Here is a 24,429-nt window from a genome sequence, read left to right on the forward strand (position 1 = left end):
GTGACTGAGGAGAAACACTTTCAATGAAAGGGGTTGCCAAGCTTCCCAAAATTGCGAGTCTCCAGAAATCTCAGCAACTATTTTTTAACCCAAACTGGATGATACTTTCAGGTAATGATCAGTACACTAAGCTCACTTGGTTCCCCAAATTTCGTTCTTTTATGTTGAAGCGTTCGCTTCCAGTAACTGTTTGAATTTTGGCGTTTCACTCTGTTTTCTCCTATACTGACAGATGTATTTGGAACTCTAAATCAAACACGGTTTGTGCTAGCTTCTTGAAACTTGACACAGTAAAGCAGTATCACGTTCTCTCTCTATGTTCTGTTTCCTCTGGATGTAGCCCTAAGCAGTGACTGGGGAGAAACACTTTCATTGAAAGGGGTTGCCAAGCTTCCAGAAATTACGAGTCTCCAGAAATCTCAGCAACTATGATTTCACCCAACCTGGATGATACTTTCAGGTAATGATCAGTACACTAACCCCACTTGGTTCCCCAAATTTCGTTCTTCTATGTTGAAGCGTTCGTTTCCAGTAACAGTTTGAATTTTGGCGTTTCATTCTGTTTTCTCCTATATTGATAGATGTATTTGGAACTCTAAACCAAACACGGTTTGTGCTAGCTTCTTGAAACTTGAAACAGTAAAGCAGTTTCACGTTCTAGCTCTATGTTTTCTTTCCTCTTGATGTAGCACTCAGCAGTGACTGAGGAGAAACACTTTCATTGAAAGGGGTTGCCAAGCTTCCCAAAATTGCGAGTCTCTAGAAATCTCAGCAAACATTTTTGTACCCAACGTGGATGATACTTTAAGGTAATGATCAGTACACTAAGCTCACTTTGTTCCCCAAATTTCGTTCTTCTGTGTTGAAGCGTTCGTTTCCAGTAACAGTTTGAATTTTGGCGTTTCACTCTGTTTTCTCCTATATTGATAGATGTATTTGGAACTCTAAATCAAACACGGTTTGTGCTAGCTTCTTGAAACTTGACACAGTAAAGCAGTTTCAAGTTCTATCTCTATGTTCTGTTTTCTCTTGATGTAGCCCTAAGCAGTGACTGGGGAGAAACACTTTCATTGAAAGGGGTTGCCAAGCTTCCCAAAATTGCGAGTCTCCAGAAATCTCAGCAACTATTTTTTCACCCAAACTGGATGATACTTTCAGGTAATGATCAGTACACTGAGCCCACTTGGATCCCCAAATTTCGTTCTTCTATGTTGAAGCGTTCGTTTCCAGTAACAGTTTGAATTTTGGCCTTTCACTCTGTTTTCTCCTATATTGATAGACGTATTTGGAACTCTAAATCAAACACGGTTTGTGCTACCTTCTTCAAACTTGACACAGTAAAGCAGTTTCAAGTTCTAGCTCTATGTTCTGTTTCCTCTTGATGTAGCACTCAGCAGTGACTGAGGAGAAACACTTTCATTGAAAGGGGTTGCCAAGCTTCCCAAAATTGCGAGTCTCCAGAAATCTCAGCAACTATTTTTTAACCCAAACTGGATGATACTTTCAGGTAATGATCAGTACACTAAGCTCACTTGGTTCCCCAAATTTCGTTCTTTTATGTTGAAGCGTTCGCTTCCAGTAACTGTTTGAATTTTGGCGTTTCACTCTGTTTTCTCCTATACTGACAGATGTATTTGGAACTCTAAATCAAACACGGTTTGTGCTAGCTTCTTGAAACTTGACACAGTAAAGCAGATTCACGTTCTATCTCTATGTTCTGTTTCCTCTGGATGTAGCCCTAAGCAGTGACTGGGGAGAAACACTTTCATTGAAAGGGGTTGCCAAGCTTCCAGAAATTACGAGTCTCCAGAAATCTCAGCAACTATGATTTCACCCAAACTGGATGATACTTTCAGGTAATGATCAGTACACTAAGCCCACTTGGTTCCCCAAATTTCGTTCTTCTATGTTGAAGCGTTCGTTTCTAGTAACAGTTTGAATTTTGGCGTTTCACTCTGTTTTCTCCTATATTGATAGATGTATTTGGAACTCTAAATCAAACACGGTTTGTGCTAGCTTCTTGAAACTTGACACAGTAAAGCAGTTTTACGTTCTATCTCTATTTTCTCTTTCCTCTTGATGTAGCACTCAGCAGTGACTGAGGAGAAACACTTTCATTGAAAGGGGTTGCCAAGCTCCCCAAAATTGCGAGTCTCCAGAAATCTCAGCAACTATTTTTTCACCCAAACTGGATGTTACTTTCAGGTAATAATCAGTACACTAAGCTCACTTGGTTCCCCAAATTTCGTTCTTTTATGTTGAAGCGTTCGCTTCCAGTAACTGTTTGAATTTTGGCGTTTCACTCTGTTTTCTCCTATACTGACAGATGTATTTGGAACTCTAAATCAAACACGGTTTGTGCTAGCTTCTTGAAACTTGACACAGTAAAGCAGTTTCACGTTCTATCTCTATGTTCTGTTTCCTCTGTATGTAGCCCTAAGCAGTGACTGGGAAGAAATACTTTCATTGACAGGGGTTGCCAAGCTTCCAGAAATTACGAGTCTCCAGAAATCTCAGCAACTATGATTTCACCCAACCTGGATGATACTTTCAGGTAATGATCAGTACACTAAGCCCACTTGGTTCCCCAAATTTCGTTCTTCTATGTTGAAGCGTTCGTTTCCAGTAAGAGTTTGAATTTTGGCGTTTCACTCTATTTTCTCCTATATTGATAGATGTATTTGGAACTCTAAATCAAACACGGTTTGTGCTACCTTCTTCAAACTTGACACAGTAAAGCAGTTTCAAGTTCTAGCTCTATACTCTGTTTCCTCTTGATGTAGCACTCAGCAGTGACTGAGGAGAAACACTTTCATTGAAAGGGGTTGCCAAGCTTCCCAAAATTGTGAGTCTCCAGAAATCTCAGCAACTATTTTTTAACCCAAACTGGATGATACTTTCAGGTAATGATCAGTACACTAAGCTCACTTGGTTCCCCAAATTACGTTCTTTTATGTTGAAGCGTTCGCTTCCAGTAACTGTTTGAATTTTGGCGTTTCACTCTGTTTTGTCCTATATTGATAGATGTATTTGGAACTCTAAACCAAACACGGTTTGTGCTAGCTTCTTGAAACTTGACACAGTAAAGCAGTTTCACGTTCTAGCTCTATGTTCTGTTTCCTCTTGATGTAGCACTCAGCAGTGACTGAGGAGAAACACTTTCATTGAAAGGGGTTGCCAAGCTTCCCAAAATTGCGAGTCTCCAGAAATCTCAGCAACTATTTTTTAACCCAAACTGGATGATACTTTCAGGTAATGATCAGTACACTAAGCTCACATGGTTCCCCAAATTTCATTCTTTTATGTTGAAGCGTTCGCTTCCAGTAACTGTTTGAATTTTGGCGTTTCACTCTGTTTTCTCCTATACTGACAGATGTATTTGGAACTCTAAATCAAACACGGTTTGTGCTAGCTTCTTGAAACTTGACACAGTAAAGCAGTTTCACGTTCTATCTCTATTTTCTCTTTCCTCTTGATGTAGCACTCAGCAGTGACTGAGGAGAAACACTTTCATTGAAAGGGGTTGCCAAGCTTCCCAAAATTGCGAGTCTCTAGAAATCTCAGCAACTATTTTTTCACCCAACGTGGATGATACTTTCAGGTAATGATCAGTACACTAAGCTCACTTGGTTCCCCAAATTTCGTTCTTTTATGTTGAAGCGTTCGCTTCCAGTAACTGTTTGAATTTTGGCGTTTCACTCTTTTTTCTCCTATACTGACAGATGTATTTGGAACTCTAAATCAAACACGGTTTGTGCTAGCTTCTTGAAACTTGACACAGTAAAGCAGTTTCACGTTCTATCTCTATGTTTTGTTTCATCTTGATGTAGCACTCAGCAGTGACTGAGGAGAAACACTTTCATTGAAAGGGGTTGCCAAGCGTCCCAAAATTGCGAGTCTCTAGAAATCTCAGCAAACAGTTTTTCACCCAAAGTGGATGATACTTTCAGGTAATGATCAGTACACTAAGCTCACTTGGTTACCCAAATTTCGTTCTTCTATGTTGAAGCGATCGTTTCCAGTAACAGTTTGAATTTTGGCGTTTTACTCTGTTTTCTCCTATACTGACAGATGTATTTGGAACTCTAAATCAAACACGGTTTGTGCTAGCTTCTTGAAGCTTGACACAGTAAAGCAGTTTCACGTTCTATCTCTATGTTCTGTTTCCTCTGGATGTAGCCCTAAGCAGTGACTGGGGAGAAATACTTTCATTGACAGGGGTTGCCAAGCTTCCAGAAATTACGAGTCTCTAGAAATCTCAGCAACTATGATTTCACCCAAACTGGATGATACTTTCAGGTAATAATCAGTACACTAAGCCCACTTGGTTCCCCAAATTTCGTTCTTCTATGTTGAAGCGTTCATTTCCAGTAACAGTTTGAATTTTGGCGTTTCACTCTGTTTTCTCCTATATTGATAGATGTATTTGGAACTCTAAATCAAACACGGTTTGTGCTACCTTCTTCAAACTTGACACAGTAAAGCAGTTTCAAGTTCTATCTATATGTTCTCTTTCCTCTTGATGTAGCACTCAGCAGTGACTGAGGAGAAACACTTTCATTGAAAGGGGTTGCCAAGCTTCCCAAAATTGCGAGTCTCCAGAAATCTCAGCAACTATTTTTTCACCCAAACTGGATGATACTTTCAGGTAATGATCAGTACAGTAAGCTCACTTGGTTCCCCAAATTTCGTTCTTTTATGTTGAAGCGTTCGCTTCCAGTAACTGTTTGAATTTTGGCGTTTCACTCTGTTTTCTCCTATACTGACAGATGTATTTGGAACTCTAAATCAAACACGGTTTGTGCTAGCTTCTTGAAACTTGACACACTAAAGCAGTTTCACGTTCTATCTGTATGTTCTGTTTCTTCTTGATGTAGCCCTAAGCAGTGACTGGGGAGAAATACTTTCATTGAAAGGGGTTGCCAAGCTTCCAGAAATTACGAGTCTCCAGAAATCTCAGCAACTATGATTTCACCCAAACTGGATGATACTTTCAGGTAATAATCAGTACACTAAGCCCACTTGGTTCCCCAAATTTCGTTCTTCTATGTTGAAGCGTTCGTTTCCAGTAACAGTTTGAATTTTGGCGTTTCACTCTGTTTTCTCCTATATTGATAGATGTATTTGGAACTCTAAATCAAACACGGTTTGTGCTAGCTTCTTGAAACTTGACACAGTAAAGCAGTTTCACGTTCTATCTCTATGTTCTGTTTCCTCTTGATGTAGCACTCAGCAGTGACTGAGGAGAAACACTTTCATTGAAAGGGGTTGCCAGGCTTCCAGAAATTACGAGTCTCCAGAAATCTCAGCAACTATGATTTCACCCAACCTGGATGATACTTTCAGGTAATGATCAGTACACTAAGCCCACTTGGTTCCCCAAATTTCGTTCTTCTATGTTGAAGCGTTCGTTTCCAGTAACAGTTTGAATTTTGGCGTTTCACTCTGTTTTCTCCTATACTGACAGATGTATTTGGAACTCTAAATCAAACACGGTTTGTGCTAGCTTCTTGAAACTTGACACAGTAAAGCAGTTTCACGTTCTATCTCTATGTTCTGTTTCCTCTGGATGTAGCCCTAAGCAGTGACTGGGGAAAAATACTTTCATTGACAGAGGTTGCCAAGCTTCCAGAAATTACGAGTCTCCAGAAATCTCAGCAACTATGATTTCACCCAACCTGGATGATACTTTCAGGTAATGATCAGTACACTAAGCCCACTTGGTTCCCCAAATTTCGTTCTTCTATGTTGAAGCGTTCGTTTCCAGTAACAGTTTGAATTTTGGCGTTTCACTCTGTTTTCTCCTATATTGATAGATGTATTTGGAACTCTAAATCAAACACGGTTTGTGCTACCTTCTTCAAACTTGACACAGTAAAGCAGTTTCAAGTTCTATCTATATGTTCTCTTTCCTCTTGATGTAGCACTCAGCAGTGACTGAGGAGAAACACTTTCATTGAAAGGGGTTGCCAAGCTCCCCAAAACTGCGAGTCTCCAGAGATCTCAGCAACTATTTTTTCACCCAAACTGGATGATACTTTCAGGTAATGATCAGTACACTAAGCTCACTTGGTTCCCCAAATTTCATTCTTTTATGTTGAAGCGTTCACTTCCAGTAACTGTTTGCATTTTGGCGTTTCACTCTGTTTTCTCCTATACTGACAGATGTATTTGGAACTCTAAATCAAACACGGTTTGTGCTAGCTTCTTGAAACTTGACACAGTAAAGCAGTTTAAAGTTCTATCTCTATGTTTTCTTTCCTCTTGATGTAGCACTCAGCAGTGACTGAGGAGAAACACTTTCATTGAAAGGGTTTGCCATGCTTCCAGAAATTACGAGTCTCCAGAAATCTCAGCAACTATGATTTCACCCAAACTGGATGATACTTTCAGGTAATGATCAGTACACTAAGCCCACTTGGTTCCCCAAATTTCGTTCTTCTATGTTGATGCGTTCGCTTCCAGTAACTGTTTGAATTTTGGCGTTTCACTCTGTTTTCTCCTATACTGACAGATGTATTTGGAACTCTAAATCAAACACGGTTTGTGCTAGCTTCTTGAAACTTGACACAGTAAAGCAGTTTCACGTTCTATCTCTATGTTCTGTTTCCTCTCGCTGTAGCCCTAAGCAGTGACTGGGGAAAAATACTTTCATTGACAGAGGTTGCCAAGCTTCCCAAAATTGCGAGTCTCCAGAAATCTCAGCAACTATTTTTTAACCCAAACTGGATGATACTTTCAGGTAATGATCAGTACACTAAGCCCACTTGGTTCCCCAAATTTCGTTCTTCTATGTTGAAGCGTTCGTTTCCAGTAACAGTTTGAATTTTGGCGTTTCACTCTGTTTTCTCCTATATTGATAGATGTATTTGGACATCTAAACCTAACACGGTTTGTGCTAGCTTCTTGAAACTTGACACAGTAAAGCAGTTTCACGTTCTATTTCTATGTTCTGTTTCCTCTTGATGTAGACTCAGCAGTGACTGAGGAGAAACACTTTCATTGAAAGGGGTTGCCAAGCTTCCCAAAATTGCGAGTCTCCAGAAATCTCAGCAACTATTTTTTAACCCAAACTGGATGATACTTTCAGGTAATGATAAGTACACTAAGCTCACTTGGTTCCCCAAATTTCGTTCTTCTATGTTAAAGCGTTCGTTTCCAGTAACAGTTTGAATTTTGGCGTTTCACTCTGTTTTCTCCTATATTGATACATGTATTTGGAACTCTAAACCAAACACGGTTTGTGCTAGCTTCTTGAAACTTGACACAGTAAAGCAGTTTCACGTTCTATCTCTATGTTCTCTTTCCTCTTGATGTAGCACTCAGCAGTGACTGAGGAGAAACACTTTCATTGAAAGGGGTTGCCAAGCTTCCCAAAATTGCGAGTCTCCAGAAATCTCAGCAACTATTTTTTAACCCAAACTGGATGATACTTTCAGGTAATGATCAGTACACTAAGCTCACTTGGTTCCCCAAATTTCGTTCTTTTATGTTGAAGCGTTCGCTTCCAGTAACTGTTTGAATTTTGGCGTTTCACTCTGTTTTCTCCTATACTGACAGATGTATTTGGAACTCTAAATCAAACACCGTTTGTGCTAGCTTCTTGAAACTTGACACAGTAAAGCAGTTTCACGTTCTATCTCTATGTTCTGTTTCCTCTGGATGTAGCCCTAAGCAGTGACTGGGGAGAAACACTTTCATTGAAAGGGGTTGCCAAGCTTCCAGAAATTACGAGTCTCCAGAAATCTCAGCAACTATGATTTCACCCAACCTGGATGATACTTTCAGGTAATGATCAGTACACTAAGCCCACTTGGTTCCCCAAATTTCGTTCTTCTATGTTGAAGCGTTCGTTTCCAGTAACAGTTTGAATTTTCGCGTTTCACTCTGTTTTCTCCTATATTGATAGATGTATTTGGAACTCTAAATCAAACACGGTTTGTGCTAGCTTCTTGAAACTTGACACAGTAAAGCAGTTTTACGTTCTATCTCTATTTTCTCTTTCCTCTTGATGTAGCACTCAGCAGTGACTGAGGAGAAACACTTTCATTGAAAGGGGTTGCCAAGCTCCCCAAAATTGCGAGTCTCCAGAAATCTCAGCAACTATTTTTTCACCCAAACTGGATGATACTTTCAGGTAATAATCAGTACACTAAGCTCACTTGGTTCCCCAAATTTCGTTCTTTTATGTTGAAGCGTTCGCTTCCAGTAACTGTTTGAATTTTGGCGTTTCACTCTGTTTTCTCCTATACTGACAGATGTATTTGGAACTCTAAATCAAACACGGTTTGTGCTAGCTTCTTGAAACTTGACACAGTAAAGCAGTTTCACGTTCTATCTCTATGTTCTCTTTCCTCTGGATGTAGCCCTAAGCAGTGACTGGGGAGAAATACTTTCATTGACAGGGGTTGCCAAGCTTTCAGAAATTACGAGTCTCCAGAAATCTCAGCAACTATGATTTCACCCAACCTGGATGATACGTTCAGGTAATGATCAGTACACTAAGCCCACTTGGTTCGCCAAATTTCGTTCTTCTATGTTGAAGCGTTCGTTTCCAGTAACAGTTTGAATTTTGGCGTTTCACTCTGTTTTCTCCTATATTGATAGATGTATTTGGAACTCTAAACCAAACACGGTTTGTGCTAGCTTCTTGAAACTTGACACAGTAAAGCAGTTTCACGTTCTATCTCTATGTTCTGTTTCCTCTTCGATGTAGCACTCAGCAGTGACTGACGAGAAACACTTTCATTGAAAGGGGTTACCAAGCTTCCCAAAATTGCGAGTCTCCAGAAATCTCAGCAACTATTTTTTAACCCAAACTGGATGATACTTTCAGGTAATGATCAGTACACTAAGCCCACTTGGTTCCCCAAATTTCGTTCTTCTATGTTGAAGCGTTCGTTTCCAGTAACAGTTTGAATTTTGGCGTTTCACTCTGTTTTCTCCAATATTGATAGATGTATTTGGAACTCTAAACCAAACACGGTTTGTGCTAGCTTCTTGAAACTTGACACAGTAAAGCAGTTTCACGTTCTATCTCTATGTTCTGTTTCCTCTTGATGTAGCACTCAGCAGTGACTGAGGAGAAACACTTTCATTGAAAGGGGTTGCCAAGCTCCCCAAAACTGCGGGTCTCCAGAAATCTCAGCAACTATTTTTTCACGCAACCTGGATGATACTTTCAGGTAATGATCAGTACACTAAGCTCACTTGGTTCCCCAAATTTCGTTCTTTTATGTTGAAGCGTTCACTTCCAGTAACTGTTTGAATTTTGGCGTTTCACTCTGTTTTCTCCTATACTGACAGATGTATTTGGAACTCTAAATCAAACACGGTTTGTGCTAGCTTCTTGAAACTTGACACAGTAAAGCAGTTTCAAGTTCTATCTCTATGTTTTCTTTCCTCTTGATGTAGCACTCAGCAGTGACTGAGGAGAAACACTTTCATTGAAAGGGGTTGCCATGCTTCCAGAAATTACGAGTCTCCAGAAATCTCAGCAACTATGATTTCACCCAAACTGGATGATACTTTCAGGTAATGATCAGTACACTAAGCCCACTTGGTTCCCCAAATTTCGTTCTTCTATGTTGATGCGTTCACTTCCAGTAACTGTTTGAATTTTGGCGTTTCACTCTGTTTTCTCCTATACTGACAGATGTATTTGGAACTCTAAATCAAACACGGTTTGTGCTAGCTTCTTGAAACTTGACACAGTAAAGCAGTTTCACGTTCTATCTCTATGTTCTGTTTCCTCTGGATGTAGCCCTAAGCAGTGACTGGGGAGAAATACTTTCATTGACAGGGGTTGCCAAGCTTCCAGAAATTACGAGTCTCCAGAAATCTCAGCAACTATGATTTCACCCAACCTGGATGATACTTTCAGGTAATGATCAGTACACTAAGCCCACTTGGTTCCCCAAATTTCGTTCTTCTATGTTGAAGCGTTCGTTTCCAGTAAGAGTTTGAATTTTGGCGTTTCACTCTATTTTCTCCTATATTGATAGATGTATTTGGAACTCTAAATCAAACACGGTTTGTGCTACCTTCTTCAAACTTGACACAGTAAAGCAGTTTCAAGTTCTAGCTCTATGTTCTGTTTCCTCTTGATGTAGCACTCAGCAGTGACTGAGGAGAAACACTTTCATTGAAAGGGGTTGCCAAGCTTCCCAAAATTGCGAGTCTCCAGAAATCTCAGCAACTATTTTTTAACCCAAACTGGATGATACTTTCAGGTAATGATCAGTACACTAAGCTCACTTGGTTCCCCAAATTTCGTTCTTTTATGTTGAAGCGTTCGCCTCCAGTAACTGTTTGAATTTTGGCGTTTCACTCAGTTTTCTCCTATATTGATAGATGTATTTGGAACTCTAAACCAAACACGGTTTGTGCTAGCTTCTTGAAACTTGAAACAGTAAAGCAGTTTCACGTTCTAGCTCTATGTTTTCTTTCCTCTTGATGTAGCACTCAGCAGTGACTGAGGAGAAACACTTTCATTGAAAGGGGTTGCCAAGCTTCCCAAAATTGCGAGTCTCTAGAAATCTCAGCAAACATTTTTGTACCCAACGTGGATGATACTTTCAGGTAATGATCAGTACACTAAGCTCACTTCGTTCCCCAAATTTCGTTCTTCTATGTTGAAGCGTTCGTTTCCAGTAACAGTTTGAATTTTGGCGTTTCACTCTGTTTTCTCCTATATTGATAGATGTATTTGGAACTCTAAATCAAACACGGTTTGTGCTAGCTTCTTGAAACTTGACACAGTAAAGCAGTTTCAAGTCCTATCTCTAAGTTCTGTTTTCTCTTGATGTAGCCCTAAGCAGTGACTGGGGAGAAACACTTTCATTGAAAGGGGTTGCCAAGCTTCCCAAAATTGCGAGTCTCCAGAAATCTCAGCAACTATTTTTTCCCCCAAACTGGATGATACTTTCAGGTAATGATCAGTACACTGAGCCCACTTGGATCCCCAAATTTCGTTCTTCTATGTTGAAGCTTTCGTTTCCAGTAACAGTTTGATTTTTGGCCTTTCACTCTGTTTTCTCCTATATTGATAGAAGTATTTGGAACTCTAAACCACACCCGGTTTGTGCTAGCTTCTTGAAACTTGACACAGTAAAGCAGTCTCACGTTCTATCTCTATGTTCTGTTTCCTCTTGATGTAGCACACAGCAGTGACTGAGGAGAAACACTTTCATTGAAAGGGGTTGCCAAGCTTCCAAAAATTACGATTCCCCAGAAATCTCAGCAACTATTTTTTCACCCAAACTGGATGATACTTTCAGGTAATGATGAGTACACTAAGCCCACTGGGTTCCCCAAATTTCGTTCTTCTATGTTGAAGCGTTCGTTTCCAGTAACAGTTTGAATTTTGGCGTTTCGCTCTGTTTTCTCCTATATTGATAGATGTATTTGCAACTCTAAACCAAACACGGTTTGTGCTAGCTTCTTGAAACTTGACACAGTAAAGCAGTATCACGTTCTATCTCTATGTTCTGTTTCCTCTTGCTGTAGCCCTAAGCAGTGACTGGGGAGAAATACTTTCATTGACAGGGGTTGCCAAGCTTCCAGAAATTACGAGTATCCAGAAATCTCAGCAACTATGATTTCACCCAAACTGGATGATACTTTCAGGAAATGATCAGTACACTAAGCCCACTTGGTTCCCCAAATTTCGTTCTTCTATGTTGAAGCGTTCGTTTCCAGTAACAGTTTGAATTTTGGCGTTTCACTCTGTTTTCTCCTATATTGATAGATGTATTTGGAACTCTAAACCAAACACGGTTTGTGCTAGCTTCTTGAAACTTGACACAGTAAAGCAGTTTCACGTTCTACATCTATGTTCTGTTTCCTCTTGATGTAGCACTCAGCAGTGACTGAGGAGAAACACTTTCATTGAAAGGGGTTGCCAAGCTTCCCAAAATTGCGAGTCTCCAGAAATCTCAGCAACTATTTTTTAACCCAAACTGGATGATACTTTCAGGTAATGATCAGTACACTAAGCCCACTTGGTTCCCCAAATTTCGTTCTTCTATGTTAAAGCGTTCGTTTCCAGTAACAGTTTGAATTTTGGCGTTTCACTCTGTTTTCTCCTATATTGATACATGTATTTGGAACTCTAAACCAAACACGGTTTGTGCTAGCTTCTTGAAACTTGACACAGTAAAGCAGTTTCACGTTCTATCTCTATGTTCTGTTTCCTCTTGATGTAGCACTCAGCAGTGACTGAGGAGAAACACTTTCATTGAAAGGGGTTGCCAAGCTTCCCAAAATTGCGAGTCTCCAGAAACCTCAGCAACTATTTTTTAACCCAAACTGGATGATACTTTCAGGTAATGATCAGTACACTAAGCTCACTTGGTTCCCCAAATTTCGTTCTTTTATGTTGAAGCGTTCGCTTCCAGTAACTGTTTGAATTTTGGCGTTTCACTCTGTTTTCTCCTATACTGACAGATGTATTTGGAACTCTAAATCAAACACGGTTTGTGCTAGCTTCTTGAAACTTGACACAGTAAAGCAGTTTCACGTTCTATCTCTACGTTCTGTTTCCTCTTGATGTAGCCCTAAGCAGTGACTGGGGAGAAATACTTTCATTGAAAGGGGTTGCCAAGCTTCCAGAAATTACGAGTCTCCAGAAATCTCAGCAACTATGATTTCACCCATACTGGATGATACTTTCAGGTAATGATCAGTACACTAAGCCCACTTGGTTCGCCAAATTTCGTTCTTCTATGTTGAAGCGTTCGTTTCCAGTAACAGTTTGAATTTTGGCGTTTCACTCTGTTTTCTCCTATATTGATAGATGTATTTGGAACTCTAAACCAAACACGGTTTGTGCTAGCTTCTTGAAACTTGACAGAGTAAAGCAGTTTCACGTTCTATCTTTATGTTCTGTTTCCTCTTCGATGTAGCACTCAGCAGTGACTGAGGAGAAACACTTTCATTGAAAGGGGTTGCCAAGCTTCCCAAAATTGCGAGTCTCCAGAAATCTCAGCAACTATTTTTTAACCCAAACTGGATGATACTTTCAGGTAATGATCAGTACACTAAGCCCACTTGGTTCCCCAAATTTCGTTCTTCTATGTTGAAGCGTTCGTTTCCAGTAACAGTTTGAATTTTGGCATTTCACTCTGTTTTCTCCTATATTGATAGATGTATTTGGAACTCTAAACCAAACACGGTTTGTGCTAGCTTCTTGAAACTTGACACAGTAAAGCAGTTTCACGTTCTATCTCTATGTTCTGTTTCCTCTTGATGTAGCACTCAGCAGTGACTGAGGAGAAACACTTTCATTGAAAGGGGTTGCCATGCTTCCCAAAATTGCGAGTCTCCAGAAATCTCAGCAACTATGATTTCACCCAACCTGGATGATACTTTCAGGTAATGATCAGTACACTAAGCCCACTTGGTTTGCCAAATTTCGTTCTTCTATGTTGAAGCGTTCGATTCCAGTAACAGTTTGAATTTTGGCGTTTTACTCTGTTTTCTCCTATATTGATAGATGTATTTGGAACTCTAAATCAAACACGGTTTGTGCTAGCTTCTTGAAACTTGACACAATAAAGCAGTTTCAAGTTCTATCTCTATGTTCTGTCTCCTCTTGATGTAGCCCTAAGCAGTGACTGGGGAGAAACACTTTCATTGAAAGGGGTTGCCAAGCTTCCAAAAATTACGAGTCTCCAGAAATCTCAGCATCTATTTTTTCACCCAAACTGGATGATACTTTCAGGTAATGATGAGTACGCTAAGCCCACTGGGTTCCCAAAATTTCGTTCTTCTATGTTGAAGCGTTCGTTTCCAGTAACAGTTTGAATTTTGGCGTTTCACTCTGTTTTCTCCTATATTGATAGATGTATTTGGAACTCTAAACCAAACACGGTTTGTGCTAGCTTCTTGAAACTTGACACAGTAAAGCAGTTTCACGTTCTATCTCTATGTTCTGTTTCCTCTTGATGTAGCACTCAGCAGTGACTGAGGAGAAACACTTTCATTGAAAGGGGTTGCCAAGCTTCCCAAAATTGCGGGTCTCCAGAAATCTCAGCAACTATTTTTTCACCCAAACTGGATGATACTTTCAGGTAATGATCAGTACACTAAGCTCACTTGGTTCCCCAAATTTCGTTCTTTTATGTTGAAGCGTTCACTTCCAGTAACTGTTTGAATTTTGGCGTTTCACTCTGTTTTCTCCTATACTGACAGATGTATTTCGAACTCTAAGTCAAACACGGTTTGTGCTAGCTTCTTGAAACTTGACACAGTAAAGCAGTTTCAAGTTCTATCTCTATGTTTTCTTTCCTCTTGATGTAGCACTCAGCAGTGACTGAGGAGAAACACTTTCATTGAAAGGGGTTGCCATGCTTCCAGAAATTACGAGTCTCCAGAAATCTCAGCAACTATGATTTCACCCAAACTGGATGATACTTTCAGGTAATGATCAGTACACTAAGCCCACTTGGTTCCCCAAATTTCGTTCTTCTATGTTGATGCGTTCACTTCCAGTAACTGTTTGAATTTTGGCGTTTCACTCTGTTTTCTCCTATACTGACAGATGTATTTGGAACTCTAAATCAAACACGGTTTGTGCTAGCTTCTTGAAACTTGACACAGTAAAGCAGTTTCACGTTCTATCTCTATGTTCTGTTTCCTCTGGATGTAGCCCTAAGCAGTGACTGGGGAGAAATACTTTCATTGACAGGGGTTGCCAAGCTTCCAGAAATTACGAGTCTCCAGAAATCTCAGCAACTATGATTTCACCCAAACTGGATGATACTTTCAGGTAATGATCAGTACACTAAGCCCACTTGGTTCCCCAAATTTCGTTCTTCTATGTTGAAGCGTTCGTTTCCAGTAACAGTTTGAATTTTGGCGTTTCACTCTGTTTTCTCCTATATTGATAGATGTATTTGGAACTCTAAACCAAACACGGTTTGTGCTAGCTTCTTGAAACTTGACACAGTAAAGCAGTTTCACGTTCTATCTCTATGTTCTGTTTCCTCTTGATGTAGCACTCAGCAGTGACTGAGGAGAAACACTTTCATTGAAAGGGGTTGCCAAGCTCCCCAAAACTGCGAGTCTCCAGAAATCTCAGCAACTATTTTTTCACCCAAACTGGATGATACTTTCAGGTAATGATCAGTACACTAAGCTCACTTGGTTCCCCAAATTTCGTTCTTTTATGTTGAAGCGTTCACTTCCAGTAACTGTTTGAATTTTGGCGTTTCACTCTGTTTTCTCCTATACTGACAGATGTATTTGGAACTCTAAATCAAACACGGTTTGTGCTAGCTTCTTGAAACTTGACACAGTAAAGCAGTTTCAAGTTCTATCTCTATGTTTTCTTTCCTCTTGATGTAGCACTCAGCAGTGACTGAGGAGAAACACTTTCATTGAAAGGGGTTGCCAAGCTTCCAGAAATTACGAGTCTCCAGAAATCTCAGCAACTATGATTTCACCCAAACTAAATGATACTTTCAGGTAATGATCAGTACACTAAGCCCACTTGGTTCGCCAAATTTCGTTCTTCTATGTTGAAGCGTTCGTTTCCAGTAACAGTTTGAATTTTTGCGTTTTACTCTGTTTTCTCCTATATTGATAGATGTATTTGGAACTCTAAATCAAACACGGTTTGTGCTAGCTTCTTGAAACTTGACACAATAAAGCAGTTTCAAGTTCTATCTCTATGTTCTGTCTCCTCTTGATGTAGCCCTAAGCAGTGACTGGGGAGAAACACTTTCATTGAAAGGGGTTGCAAAGCTTCAAAAAATTACGAGTCTCCAGAAATCTCAGCATCTATTTTTTCACCCAAACTGGATGATACTTTCAGGTAATGATGAGTACGCTAAGCCCACTGGGTTCCCAAAATTTCGTTCTTCTATGTTGAAGCGTTCGTTTCCAGTAACAGTTTGAATTTTGGCGTTTCACTCTGTTTTCTCCTATATTGATAGATGTATTTGGAACTCTAAACCAAACACGGTTTGTGCTAGCTTCTTGAAACTTGACACAGTAAAGCAGTTTCACGTTCTATCTCTATGTTCTGTTTCCTCTTGATATAGCACTCAGCAGTGACTGAGGAGAAACACTTTCATTGAAAGGGGTTGCCAAGCTCCCCAAAACTGCGAGTCTCCAGAAATCTCAGCAACTATTTTTTCACCCAAACTGGATGATACTTTCAGGTAATGATCAGTACACTAAGCTCACTTGGTTCCCCAAATTTCGTTCTTTTATGTTGAAGCGTTCGCTTCCAGTAACTGTTTGAATTTTGGCGTTTCACTCTGTTTTCTCCTATACTGACAGATGTATTTGGAACTCTAAATCAAACACGGTTTGTGATAGCTTCTTGAAACTTGACACACTAAAGCAGTTTCACGTTCTATCTCTATGTTCTGTTTCCTCTTGATGTAGCCCTAAGCAGTGACTGGGGAGAAATACTTTCATTGAAAGGGGTTGCCAAGCTTCCAGAAATTACGAGTCTCCAGAAATCTCAGCAACTATGATTTCACCCATACTGGATGATACTTTCAGGTAATGATCAGTACACTAAGCCCACTTGGTTCGCCAAATTTCGTTCTTCTATGTTGAAGCGTTCGTTTCCAGTAACAGTTTGAATTTTGGTGTTTCACTCTGTTTTCTCCTATATTGATAGATGTATTTGGAACTCTAAACCAAACACGGTTTGTGCTAGCTTCTTGAAACTTGACACAGTAAAGCAGTTTCACATTCTATCTCTATGTTCTGTCTCCTCTTGATATAGCCCTAAGCAGTGACTGGGGAGAAACACTTTCATTGAAAGGTGTTGCCAAGCTTCCAAAAATTACGAGTCTCCAGAAATCTCAGCATCTATTTTTTCACCCAAACTTGATGATACTTTCAGGTAATGATGAGTACGCTAAGCCCACTGGGTTCCCCAAATTTCGTTCTTCTATGTTGAAGCGTTCGTTTCCAGTAACAGTTTGAATTTTGGCATTTCACTCTGTTTTCTCCTATATTGATAGATGTATTTGGAACTCTAAATCAAACACGGTTTGTGCTAGCTTCTTGAAACTTGACACAGTAAAGCAGTTTCACGTTCTATCTCTATGTTCTGTTTCCTCTTGATGTAGCACTCAGCAGTGACTGAGGAGAAACACTTTCATTGAAAGGGGTTGCCATGCTTCCCAAAATTGCGAGTCTCCAGAAATCTCAGCAACTATTTTTTAACCCAAACGGATTGATACTTTCAGGTAATGATCAGTACACTAAGCTCACTTGGTTCCCCAAAATTCGTTCTTCTATGTTGAAGCGTTCGCTTCCAGTAACTGTTTGAATTTTGGCATTTCACTCTCTTTTCTCCTATACTGACAGATGTATTTGGAACTCTAAATCAAACACGGTTTGTGCTAGCTTCTTGAAACTTGACACAGTAAAGCACTTTCACGTTCTATCTCTATGTTCTGTTTCCTCTGGATGTAGCCCTAAGCAGTGACTGGGGAGAAATACTTTCATTGACAGAGGTTGCCAAGCTTCCAGAAATTACGAGTCTCCAGAAATCTCAGCAACTATGATTTCACCCAACCTGGATGATACTTTCAGGTAATGATCAGTACACTAAGCCCACTTGGTTTGCCAAATTTCGTTCTTCTATGTTGAAGCGTTCGATTCCAGTAACAGTTTGAATTTTGGCGTTTTACTCTGTTTTCTCCTATATTGATAGATGTATTTGGAACTCTAAATCAAACACGGTTTGTGCTAGCTTCTTGAAACTTGACACAATAAAGCAGTTTCAAGTTCTATCTCTATGTTCTGTCTCCTCTTGATGTAGCCCTAAGCAGTGACTGGGGAGAAACACTTTCATTGAAAGGGGTTGCCAAGCTTCCAAAAATTACGAGTCTCCAGAAATCTCAGCATCTATTTTTTCACCCAAACTGGATGATACTTTCAGGTAATGAGGAGTACGCTAAGCCCACTGGGTTCCCAAAATTTCGTTCTTCTATGTTGAAGCGTTCGTTTCCAGTAACAGTTTGAATTTTGGCGTTTCACTCTGTTTTCTCCTATATTGATAGATGTATTTGGAACTCTAAACCAAACACGGTTTGTGCTAGCTTCTTGAAACTTGACACAGTAAAGCAGTTTCACGTTCTATCTCTATGTTCTGTTTCCTCTTGATGTAGCACTCAGCAGTGACTGAGGAGAAACACTTTCATTGAAAGGGGTTGCCAAGCTTCCCAAAATTGCGAGTCTCCAGAAATCTCAGCAACTATTTTTTCACCCAAACTGGATGATACTTTCAGGTAATGATCAGTACACTAAGCTCACTTGGTTCCCCAAATTTCGTTCTTTTATGTTGAAGCGTTCACTTCCAGTAACTGTTTGAATTTTGGCGTTTCACTCTGTTTTCTCCTATACTGACAGATGTATTTCGAACTCTAAGTCAAACACGGTTTGTGCTAGCTTCTTGAAACTTGACACAGTAAAGCAGTTTCAAGTTCTATCTCTATGTTTTCTTTCCTCTTGATGTAGCACTCAGCAGTGACTGAGGAGAAACACTTTCATTGAAAGGGGTTGCCATGCTTCCAGAAATTACGAGTCTCCAGAAATCTCAGCAACTATGATTTCACCCAAACTGGATGATACTTTCAGGTAATGATCAGTACACTAAGCCCACTTGGTTCCCCAAATTTCGTTCTTCTATGTTGATGCGTTCACTTCCAGTAACTGTTTGAATTTTGGCGTTTCACTCTGTTTTCTCCTATACTGACAGATGTATTTGGAACTCTAAATCAAACACGGTTTGTGCTAGCTTCTTGAAACTTGACACAGTAAAGCAGTTTCACGTTCTATCTCTATGTTCTGTTTCCTCTGGATGTAGCCCTAAGCAGTGACTGGGGAGAAATACTTTCATTGACAGGGGTTGCCAAGCTTCCAGAAATTACGAGTCTCCAGAAATCTCAGCAACTATGATTTCACCCAAACTGGATGATACTTTCAGGTAATGATCAGTACACTAAGCCCACTTGGTTCCCCAAATTTCGTTCTTCTATGTTGAAGCGTTCGTTTCCAGTAACAGTTTGAATTTTGGCGTTTCACTCTGTTTTCTCCTATATTGATAGATGTATTTGGAACTCTAAACCAAACACGGTTTGTGCTAGCTTCTTGAAACTTGACACAGTAAAGCAGTTTCACGTTCTATCTCTATGTTCTGTTTCCTCTTGATGTAGCACTCAGCAGTGACTGAGGAGAAACACTTTCATTGAAAGGGGTTGCCAAGCTCCCCAAAACTGCGAGTCTCCAGAAATCTCAGCAACTATTTTTTCACCCAAACTGGATGATACTTTCAGGTAATGATCAGTACACTAAGCTCACTTGGTTCCCCAAATTTCGTTCTTTTATGTTGAAGCGTTCACTTCCAGTAACTGTTTGAATTTTGGCGTTTCACTCTGTTTTCTCCTATACTGACAGATGTATTTGGAACTCTAAATCAAACACGGTTTGTGCTAGCTTCTTGAAACTTGACACAGTAAAGCAGTTTCAAGTTCTATCTCTATGTTTTCTTTCCTCTTGATGTAGCACTCAGCAGTGACTGAGGAGAAACACTTTCATTGAAAGGGGTTGCCAAGCTTCCAGAAATTACGAGTCTCCAGAAATCTCAGCAACTATGATTTCACCCAAACTAAATGATACTTTCAGGTAATGATCAGTACACTAAGCCCACTTGGTTCGCCAAATTTCGTTCTTCTATGTTGAAGCGTTCGTTTCCAGTAACAGTTTGAATTTTTGCGTTTTACTCTGTTTTCTCCTATATTGATAGATGTATTTGGAACTCTAAATCAAACACGGTTTGTGCTAGCTTCTTGAAACTTGACACAATAAAGCAGTTTCAAGTTCTATCTCTATGTTCTGTCTCCTCTTGATGTAGCCCTAAGCAGTGACTGGGGAGAAACACTTTCATTGAAAGGGGTTGCAAAGCTTCAAAAAATTACGAGTCTCCAGAAATCTCAGCATCTATTTTTTCACCCAAACTGGATGATACTTTCAGGTAATGATGAGTACGCTAAGCCCACTGGGTTCCCAAAATTTCGTTCTTCTATGTTGAAGCGTTCGTTTCCAGTAACAGTTTGAATTTTGGCGTTTCACTCTGTTTTCTCCTATATTGATAGATGTATTTGGAACTCTAAACCAAACACGGTTTGTGCTAGCTTCTTGAAACTTGACACAGTAAAGCAGTTTCACGTTCTATCTCTATGTTCTGTTTCCTCTTGATATAGCACTCAGCAGTGACTGAGGAGAAACACTTTCATTGAAAGGGGTTGCCAAGCTCCCCAAAACTGCGAGTCTCCAGAAATCTCAGCAACTATTTTTTCACCCAAACTGGATGATACTTTCAGGTAATGATCAGTACACTAAGCTCACTTGGTTCCCCAAATTTCGTTCTTTTATGTTGAAGCGTTCGCTTCCAGTAACTGTTTGAATTTTGGCGTTTCACTCTGTTTTCTCCTATACTGACAGATGTATTTGGAACTCTAAATCAAACACGGTTTGTGATAGCTTCTTGAAACTTGACACACTAAAGCAGTTTCACGTTCTATCTCTATGTTCTGTTTCCTCTTGATGTAGCCCTAAGCAGTGACTGGGGAGAAATACTTTCATTGAAAGGGGTTGCCAAGCTTCCAGAAATTACGAGTCTCCAGAAATCTCAGCAACTATGATTTCACCCATACTGGATGATACTTTCAGGTAATGATCAGTACACTAAGCCCACTTGGTTCGCCAAATTTCGTTCTTCTATGTTGAAGCGTTCGTTTCCAGTAACAGTTTGAATTTTGGTGTTTCACTCTGTTTTCTCCTATATTGATAGATGTATTTGGAACTCTAAACCAAACACGGTTTGTGCTAGCTTCTTGAAACTTGACACAGTAAAGCAGTTTCACATTCTATCTCTATGTTCTGTCTCCTCTTGATATAGCCCTAAGCAGTGACTGGGGAGAAACACTTTCATTGAAAGGTGTTGCCAAGCTTCCAAAAATTACGAGTCTCCAGAAATCTCAGCATCTATTTTTTCACCCAAACTTGATGATACTTTCAGGTAATGATGAGTACGCTAAGCCCACTGGGTTCCCCAAATTTTGTTCTTCTATGTTGAAGCGTTCGTTTCCAGTAACAGTTTGAATTTTGGCATTTCACTCTGTTTTCTCCTATATTGATAGATGTATTTGGAACTCTAAATCAAACACGGTTTGTGCTAGCTTCTTGAAACTTGACACAGTAAAGCAGTTTCACGTTCTATCTCTATGTTCTGTTTCCTCTTGATGTAGCACTCAGCAGTGACTGAGGAGAAACACTTTCATTGAAAGGGGTTGCCATGCTTCCCAAAATTGCGAGTCTCCAGAAATCTCAGCAACTATTTTTTAACCCAAACGGATTGATACTTTCAGGTAATGATCAGTACACTAAGCTCACTTGGTTCCCCAAAATTCGTTCTTCTATGTTGAAGCGTTCGCTTCCAGTAACTGTTTGAATTTTGGCATTTCACTCTCTTTTCTCCTATACTGACAGATGTATTTGGAACTCTAAATCAAACACGGTTTGTGCTAGCTTCTTGAAACTTGACACAGTAAAGCACTTTCACGTTCTATCTCTATGTTCTGTTTCCTCTGGATGTAGCCCTAAGCAGTGACTGGGGAGAAATACTTTCATTGACAGAGGTTGCCAAGCTTCCAGAAATTACGAGTCTCCAGAAATCTCAGCAACTATGATTTCACCCAACCTGGATGATACTTTCAGGTAATGATCAGTACACTAAGCCCACTTGGTTTGCCAAATTTCGTTCTTCTATGTTGAAGCGTTCGATTCCAGTAACAGTTTGAATTTTGGCGTTTTACTCTGTTTTCTCCTATATTGATAGATGTATTTGGAACTCTAAATCAAACACGGTTTGTGCTAGCTTCTTGAAACTTGACACAATAAAGCAGTTTCAAGTTCTATCTCTATGTTCTGTCTCCTCTTGATGTAGCCCTAAGCAGTGACTGGGGAGAAACACTTTCATTGAAAGGGGTTGCCAAGCTTCCAAAAATTACGAGTCTCCAGAAATCTCAGCATCTATTTTTTCACCCAAACTGGATGATACTTTCAGGTAATGATGAGTACGCTAAGCCCACTGGGTTCCCAAAATTTCGTTCTTCTATGTTGAAGCGTTCGTTTCCAGTAACAGTTTGAATTTTGGCGTTTCACTCTGTTTTCTCCTATATTGATAGATGTATTTGGAACTCTAAACCAAACACGGTTTGTGCTAGCTTCTTGAAACTTGACACAGTAAAGCAGTTTCACGTTCTATCTCTATGTTCTGTTTCCTCTTGATGTAGCACTCAGCAGTGACTGAGGAGAAACACTTTCATTGAAAGGGGTTGCCAAGCTTCCCAAAATTGCGAGTCTCCAGAAATCTCAGCAACTATTTTTTCACCCAAACTGGATGATACTTTCAGGTAATGATCAGTACACTAAGCTCACTTGGTTCCCCAAATTTCGTTCTTTTATGTTGAAGCGTTCACTTCCAGTAACTGTTTGAATTTTGGCGTTTCACTCTGTTTTCTCCTATACTGACAGATGTATTTCGAACTCTAAGTCAAACACGGTTTGTGCTAGCTTCTTGAAACTTGACACAGTAAAGCAGTTTCAAGTTCTATCTCTATGTTTTCTTTCCTCTTGATGTAGCACTCAGCAGTGACTGAGGAGAAACACTTTCATTGAAAGGGGTTGCCAAGCTTCCAGAAATTACGAGTCTCCAGAAATCTCAGCAACTATGATTTCACCCAAACTGGATGATACTTTCAGGTAATGATCAGTACACTAAGCCCACTTGGTTCCCCAAATTTCGTTCTTCTATGTTGATGCGTTCGCTTCCAGTAACTGTTTGAATTTTGGCGTTTCACTCTGTTTTCTCCTATACTGACAGATGTATTTGGAACTCTAAATCAAACACGGTTTGTGCTAGCTTCTTGAAACTTGACACAGTAAAGCAGATTCACGTTCTATCACTATGTTCTGTTTCCTCTGGATGTAGCCCTAAGCAGTGACTGGGGAAAAATACTTTCATTGACAGAGGTTGCCAAGCTTCCAGAAATTACGAGTCTCCAGAAATCTCAGCAACTATGATTTCACCCAAACTGGATGATACTTTCAGGTAATGATCAGTACACTAAGCCCACTTGGTTCCCCAAATTTCGTTCTTCTATGTTGAAGCGTTCGTTTCCAGTAACAGTTTGAATTTTGGCGTTTCACTCTGTTTTCTCCTATATTGATAGATGTATTTGGAACTCTAAACCAAACACGGTTTGTGCTAGCTTCTTGAAACTTGACACAGTAAAGCAGTTTCACGTTCTATCTCTATGTTCTGTTTCCTCTTGATGTAGCACTCAGCAGTGACTGAGGAGAAACACTTTCATTGAAAGGGGTTGCCAAGCTCCCCAAAACTGCGAGTCTCCAGAAATCTCAGCAACTATTTTTTCACCCAAACTGGATGATACTTTCAGGTAATGATCAGTACACTAAGCTCACTTGGTTCCCCAAATTTCGTTCTTTTATGTTGAAGCGTTCACTTCCAGTAACTGTTTGAATTTTGGCGTTTCACTCTGTTTTCTCCTCTACTGACAGATGTATTTGGAACTCTAAATCAAACACGGTTTGTGCTAGCTTCTTGAAACTTGACACAGTAAAGCAGTTTCAAGTTCTATCTCTATGTTTTCTTTCCTCTTGATGTAGCACTCAGCAGTGACTGAGGAGAAACACTTTCATTGAAAGGGGTTGCCAAGCTTCCAGAAATTACGAGTCTCCAGAAATCTCAGCAACTATGATTTCACCCAAACTAAATGATACTTTCAGGTAATGATCAGTACACTAAGCCCACTTGGTTCGCCAAATTTCGTTCTTCTATGTTGAAGCGTTCGTTTCCAGTAACAGTTTGAATTTTTGCGTTTTACTCTGTTTTCTCCTATATTGATAGATGTATTTGGAACTCTAAATCAAACACGGTTTGTGCTAGCTTCTTGAAACTTGACACAATAAAGCAGTTTCAAGTTCTATCTCTATGTTCTGTCTCCTCTTGATGTAGCCCTAAGCAGTGACTGGGGAGAAACACTTTCATTGAAAGGGGTTGCAAAGCTTCAAAAAATTACGAGTCTCCAGAAATCTCAGCATCTATTTTTTCACCCAAACTGGATGATACTTTCAGGTAATGATGAGTACGCTAAGCCCACTGGGTTCCCAAAATTTCGTTCTTCTATGTTGAAGCGTTCGTTTCCAGTAACAGTTTGAATTTTGGCGTTTCACTCTGTTTTCTCCTATATTGATAGATGTATTTGGAACTCTAAACCAAACACGGTTTGTGCTAGCTTCTTGAAACTTGACACAGTAAAGCAGTTTCACGTTCTATCTCTATGTTCTGTTTCCTCTTGATATAGCACTCAG

The sequence above is a fragment of the Spermophilus citellus genome, assembly GCF_964194105.1.
Source record: "Spermophilus citellus genome assembly, chromosome: 1".
Taxonomy (NCBI): domain Eukaryota; kingdom Metazoa; phylum Chordata; class Mammalia; order Rodentia; family Sciuridae; genus Spermophilus; species Spermophilus citellus.